The following is a 6,557-nucleotide window of genomic DNA, read 5'->3' on the forward strand; positions in this document are numbered from 1 at the left end:
ACTGGACAATCTTTACGACCATTTTTAGCGGTCACAAATGGAGAAGCGGGCCATTTGCGATCGCTGGTATGTACTAACCCTATTTTGCTAGTCAGTAATCTACTACTGACTAGCAAAATAGGGTTTGACAGTCACTATTCGCAACGGCATGTACAATTGTTTTGCGACTGGAATTCAGTCCCAAAACAATTGCAGTTTACTGCCTACTTCAAGTAGGTGGTAGGCTATTTGCACATGGGAAGGTGTCCCCGTGGGGTCACTTCCCCTTTGTGACTGGCAGCAAAAACATTTTTTAAGAGCAGGGGCACCACAGCCTAACTTAGAAAATGAAACCGAAATGTTTTCATTTTTCTTACTGAAATGTATCCTGTTTTCCTTTAAGGAGAACTAGCTACATTTCAAACAAGCATTGTCAACCGCTTGTTAGAATGTAAATATCACAGGAAGAGACCGGCCTGCGATTTCTTCAAAGTAGTGATGAATAGTGCATTGAAGAAGATGTGTAAGTGTTATAAATTACACAGACACAAAGTGTGAAATGAGACTTACATATGATTTGAGCTATAAACACAAACAAAGAATAGTGGTTACTGGTTCCAGCATCAATTTTACTATTGGCAAAGGAAGACGTCTATAGTGTTGTTGGGTAGTGGGTAACAACTGGAAAGCTGAGAGTTTATGGATATCTTTCCCTCTATGTCTCAACTGATTGCATTTGCATATACTCTCTTTTGATCACTGGAATAGAAATGTGCATTACTACTTTGTTATCTGTTAGTTACAATATATATCAATACAAATAATTATTGTAAAAAAATGCAACTCAATATGAGATGAGTCCTATACTGTGGACCTTTTCAATCTGAAGCCTACTTGAGCAACTATGCAGCCAAATAACAAAAGTATTTCATGTGTTAAGTGCAGGACTACTCCTTCACATACTCCTACACGTTAATGTGAACTGGCCCTGAAATGTCCAACTCCTTATTAGTAAAAGTAAAAAGAGGGCACAGCTCTTTCTGTTGTACTAATTGTGTATGAATTTTCCGTGAATATTCGCATTTTAGATGTTTTGAGTCCAATTCACAAGGGCATTTAAGACTACATGAATTAGAACTGGTGGGGTTCTCCTTGAGCATTCATGAATGTTTTTGTGAATTAGTCATTGAGGGGTATATTTATAAGGGGATTGCGCTACCTGAATGTCACTTTTACCAACATTCCAGTGGTGCCATGAGCTGATCCATATTTACAATTGGCTTTAAGCCACTTTCTATGGCATTGTAAATATCGTACGCTTGTATGTGGGTATCTGCGTGAAATGGGAATGCAATTGGTGTTGTTGTGGGCATTACACCTCAACACCCATTGGCTTTCGACACTGCCCCAGATTTACAAGGATCTGTACATTTGAGGCAGCGCCAAAAACAAACGTAATGGAATAGCAGGCTTTAGAATGGTGCAACAAGGAGAAATTTCTTTCTGCAACTCACATAGAGAGCAAAACGCCATTAATGATTGTTTATGTGCAGGAAGGGACACCTTCCTGGACATAGACAATCATTCCCTGCAACGCAGGCAGCGTTGCACTATGGCGCAAGGGTGTGTGTTATGGAGCGAGGCAGCTAGTTTCGGTGCCAGGGCTAGGGAAAACAGAAGGATGCACCAGATTCTTGTAAATAGGGCACATCCCTGAATTTTAGGAATGGAAATGTGAAACTTGCAGCGCTCCGATATTTCCTTGTAAATATTCCCCTCTTGTTTTCAGAAACCACCTTAAGGATACAGAGATGCACGATCACAACTGTGCTCCAGTCACCATGCATATCACCTTTAGTATTTGTTTCTCTTGCCTGTGTAATACTCATGAAACTGAAAGCGCAGCTTCTGAAATGAAATTAATTAAATATTGTTAACAAGGCACAGAGGACTGAATCCTTGGATACTACTTGTGTATATTAATACGGACATGTGGAGCCATGGTGCACTATATCTAAAACTAATTACTTATCTTGATTGACATCATCTGCTTTGATGTTATTTGTTAGCATGGCTCCTCATCATCTGCAAAATGTGCAATTATTTCTCGTGGCTCCCTTATTGCTGTCACCGTATCAAATATATTTGAGCAGGCTTTCAAGATGGTGACCCTAAAGCACAAAATGTTTTTCCTGTGGTTTGCTAAATTGTAGGCTTTGCCAACACCAAGCTCTGGCTCCCAATCTACTAATGTTACATTACTCGTCACACATGTCTATGCTGCTGCTAATATACAATAATATTCATTTGGGATCATTAGAAGAGGCGTTAATCCCCATTACCCCCGGGTCCCTCCGTCCTCGACACCTTCATAATAAACATGTGGAGATGTCCATCTCCTGACAGAAAAAAACAACAAGAGGCATGCTGGGACACTAATACTGCCCCTCCCCCCGGGAGTACATAAGCAGTACTTACCCAGCAGACCTCCTGTTCTTTTTTTCTGTCTGTCGACAGAATGGGTGGTGTGCTGGTGCTGCTCCTGCTGGGCTTGAGTGGCTTCTATTCTTCCCCCCCGCCCTGCTGCCTGGCTGTTTGGGCGCGGGGTCCCTGGACTGCCTCCTGGCCTGCCGGGCTTGCTGGTAGTCAGTCTGTCTTGGAGCCGGTGTTTCTGCTGTGCACTTCGTGCACCTGCCGGTCCTTTGCGGCTGGGGCTGGAGTTCCCGGGAAGTTGTTTCCGGGTCGAGGGCTCGGCTCCCCGAGCCTGGCCGGGGAGGCGTGCCTCGCTGGATGTGCTCCTGCCGGTTTCCTGGTTTCCTTGCTGTTGGTGTGGGGGCCTTGTTCCTGGGGTTGGCCCCCACTCTGGGTGAGTTCCGCTTGCGGAGTTTTTTTGTTACTCTTGCTGCTTCTTGGCGCCCTGTTACCAATTGCTGGTGCTGCCCGGTCCCGGGGACGGCGGCTCCGGCCGCTTTTGCACTCCGTGCTCGTTGTGGGGCAGGGTCTGGCCGCGGATTACTTTGCCTGGCTGCGGACTGGTTCCCCACTGACTGTTGGGGTTTGGGACTTGCTCAGGACACGAGCGCCGCCCGGGTCCGGGCGTCTGCCGCGCTCCCGGTTCTGTTTGCCTTGCCGGTGTGGTGTGTGCGTTGTTTGGCCTCGCTTATGCCTGCTGTGTCCGTGTTTTCTCTCCCTTTTCAGGTTCCTTGCTCCCCTAGCTGCGGAGCTGCGGCGCCACGGATCTTCCCAGCGGTTCGAGGGGCTGCTGCAGGACAGAGTTCGGTGGTTGGTGTAACTCTGTCGTCTTGTTGCCGTTTGCTGGTCATTCACGGTGACGCGCCATGATTGTGGGGAGGGGTGTGCCCGATATTCTTTGGGTTTATGACATGGGGCCTCATGGGATGCTTTCTGTGTACCTTGTGTTGGGTATCCATATGCATCTGTTATTTCTACGCCCTGTTGCCCCGCTGCTGTGGCTGCTTGCTAGTATTATTTGCCCTTGCACTGCTGTGGTCTCGTGCGCTGGGGTTCCGTTTTTCTTCCCTGCTTTGTCACGGGAGGACGGTGGTGTTTGTGCAGTTTTTTCCACAGGGTTGCGGTGGGGGCCTTGTTGGACTGAGTGGCCCCCGCTCTGGCTGTTTTCTTCCCCTTTTTTTTCTGCTAGGGGATCCTGATGCCCTGCTGGTGTCTGGCCTGCTGTGGTGGCGGGCGGCCCTTTTTCCCTTCTTCCTTTGGGATGGCTGCTGCTGCCTTTGGGTGCCCCGCGCTGCTTCCTTCCTACGGGGGCTTGGTGGGGGGTGCGTTTGTGTGCCTTTGGTCGCTCTGCTGTCCTAGTGTTCGGCCTGCCCTTGCTGGTGTATCTTTCCTTCGTTCTGTTTTTGGCCTGGATTGCTCAGTCTGTTGAGCGTCTGTCTTTTGGTCTGAGGGTCCTGGTTCTGGTCCCTGTTCTGGCACCGCGTGTCCGACCCTCCATGTACCTTTTTGGTGCTCGCTTCGGCAGCACGTATACTTACATTGGAACGATACAGTGCCGATTGGCATGGCCCCTGCGCAGGGATGACACGCACTTTCGTGATGCGTTCCATGGAGTTTCTTATGCTCATGTTGTGCCGTCTTGTCCGGGCGGACCCCCTGCTCCTTCCTGTGACGTGCATGGTTGTTCTGTTGGTGGGTGCTACTGGGTTGGTTCTGCTGGTCGCACTCCCTGTCGCACGTGTCTGGTGCCCTCTCTGTCCCTTTTTTGCCCTGGCCTTTCCACGCTCGGCCTGTTGGGTTTCGGGGGTTGGCGTCCCTGGGATGCTGTTCTTTATTTGACGGGCTACGGGTGGGTTTTTTGGCTGTTGGTCTCGGGCACTGGGGTGCCGTGTGCCTTTCCCTGTCCCTCGCCTGTCTGTAGGTGTTCTGGGTTGGCTTTGGCTGCTCGTGCACCTGTGCCCTTCCCTGATCGGTGCTGCTTTTTCCATGTGCCGGTGCGGGCCTTGTTTTGCTGTTGGTCCCCGCTCTGGCTGTTTCACCCCGTTTTTCTTCATGGGCTGGTCCTGGTTGTGGGAGCTGGCTGCCGGGGCTTTGCCGTGTTCAGGCCTCTTGTTCGCCTGGGGGTGCCGTGGTTTGTGCGGGGTCCTCCTCCTTGGGGTGCATGCGTTCGGCGCTATGCTTCGTCCCCTCTTCTTTTTTGGCTGGTCTTCCTGCTGCTGCCGATGCCCACGCTGCTTGCTTCCTGTGGGTGCTCGGTGGGAGTTGTTCTGTGTGCTCTGTTGCCCCCCTGCGCGGTGGTCTGGTGGGTGCTGGTTGGCCTTGCCCTCTGCTGATCGTCTGTTTGGGGGTGGCTTCTTCGGCTCCTTCTCTGTGGGTGGCCTTCTCTCCTCGGAGGGCTGGCTGTGGTGGCCTTGCTCCGGTGGCGTGCCCTGGCTCTTCACCTCCGCTTCCTGGCTTCTTTCAGCTTGGTCGGCTGCGCCTGGTTCCTGTCCTTGGTTGCTTGCCGGTGTCGTGCCAAGGGGGTCTCTCGGGTGCTTTGTCCCCTCTGCCTGCGCTTGGGTGGCTTGTGCTGCCTTGGGTGCGGCTGTTCTGTTTCAGCCCTGCCTGCACCTGTAAGCGTCTGTTCCCTGCTTGGTGCCTGTTTGTGGCGGCTGCCTGTGGCTTCCTGTGTGTTGGGGTGGGCTTCCCTTGCTCCCGCTTGGGGCTTCTGGTGTTGTCCTGGGGCTTTTCTATGTGCCTGGCTTGGCTGCTTCGGCGTTGGCTCCCCCGGGGCTGGCCTGTGGCTGTCTGCCCATCCGTTTTCTGTCGGGTGCCTGCCTGGTTTGTTCCTGGCTGGGACCTCCGGGCTGCTGCGGGTTCCTGTCTTGCCTCCTGTTCACCGGGTTGGTGTGCTCTCCCCGTGCTCCGCTGTCTGCTCTGTGTTGGGCTTGGTCGGGCCGGGTTGGTCCCTGCCTGTCCTTCTGGGGCTGCTGGGGGCTGTTGTCTTCTGGGTCCGTCTCCTGTTTGGGGGTGTTTGCTCCCTGGGTTGTTCAGGTCTCGTCTGGTTCCCTTGGTGGGTGCCTGGCTGTGGTTTCGGCTTCTGCTTCCCGCTCCTGCTTGTGGTGCTCCTTTTTGGGCTCTGCTTCCCTGCTGGTGCAACTTTGGGCCCTGGCGGGGTGTTCTGAGTTGGGGCCGCTTCCTGGTGGTTCCTTATGGGCCTTCTACTGCTGTTGGTTCTCTTCCCGGGCTTGTTTACCGGTGTTGTGGGCCTGTTCTGTGGCTTCGGTTCTGCCGGCTTCTTGCTGGCTGGGGGTTGTTGCCGGCCTTTTCCGGGTTCTTCCTGGTTCTGTGGTCCTGGCTCGCTCCTTCCTCCCTTGCTTTACTGGGCTTTGTTCCCTGTGTGGGTCTGTTCGGCTGCCCCTCCCTCTCTGGTTGGGGTGCTCGTGCCTCTGCGGGTTCCTCCCTCCGGGCTGCGGGTTGTCTGTGGTTTCCTGCTGCTTGGTCCTCTGCTCTCCTTCAGGGTTTGCTTGGCCTGCTGTTTCTCCTGCGTGGTCGGGTTGCTTGGCTCTGGTCCTGGCTTCCCGGTTCTGTTGGGGTTTGTTGGCCTCTTTTTTGCGGTTTGCTTGGCTCCTCTCCGGCGTTGCTGGGTTGGGGCCTTGTGTTTGTGGTCTGGGTGCTGTGCTCCCTGGACTTTCTTTTCCCGCTGCTCCTGTCCTTGCTAATTGCCTGGCCTGGGTGTGGGGTTCCTGTGTCTTTTGGGCGCCTTCTTTGTGCTGCCCTCTGTGCCTCGTTGGCCGGCTGCTGGGGTTTCCCGGTTGCTCTGTGCTCCCCTCCTGCCTTGTGTTCCTTCCCTTTGGGGTTGGGGTTTTCTGGGCTTGAGGTCGGTTTCTGGTCTGGTCTGGTCTGGTTGTGTTTTCTTTGTTGCTGGTTTCCGGTCTTGTTGGCCTCTCCTTGTTTGGTGGGCTTTCGGCTGGGTTCTGGGGTTCCGTCCTGTCCCTGTCTTTGGGTCAGGTTATCGGTCCTGTTCGGCTCCTGAATGCTTGTTGCCTCCTGGGCCTCCTCGGGGGGGTTTCCTCCTCGGTTCTTTTGGGCTTGAGTCCTTTCTTTTCCGAGTTTGGCCGTGTTTT

General features: G+C 52.9%; 1 non-coding gene across 1 annotated transcript; it reads left to right on the plus strand.

The window, feature by feature from the left end:
- The first annotated feature begins 3,960 nt into the window (after nt 1-3,960).
- LOC147726166 (U6 spliceosomal RNA) lies at nt 3,961-4,067 on the plus strand. Its single transcript, XR_015309679.1, has one exon. It is a non-coding gene; the product is annotated as a U6 spliceosomal RNA (small nuclear RNA).
- The last annotated feature ends 2,490 nt before the right edge of the window (nt 4,068-6,557 follow it).

This window comes from Lissotriton vulgaris, chromosome 3_1 (assembly GCF_964263255.1).
Source record: "Lissotriton vulgaris chromosome 3_1, aLisVul1.2, whole genome shotgun sequence".
In the NCBI taxonomy this organism is placed as follows: Eukaryota; Metazoa; Chordata; class Amphibia; order Caudata; family Salamandridae; genus Lissotriton; species Lissotriton vulgaris.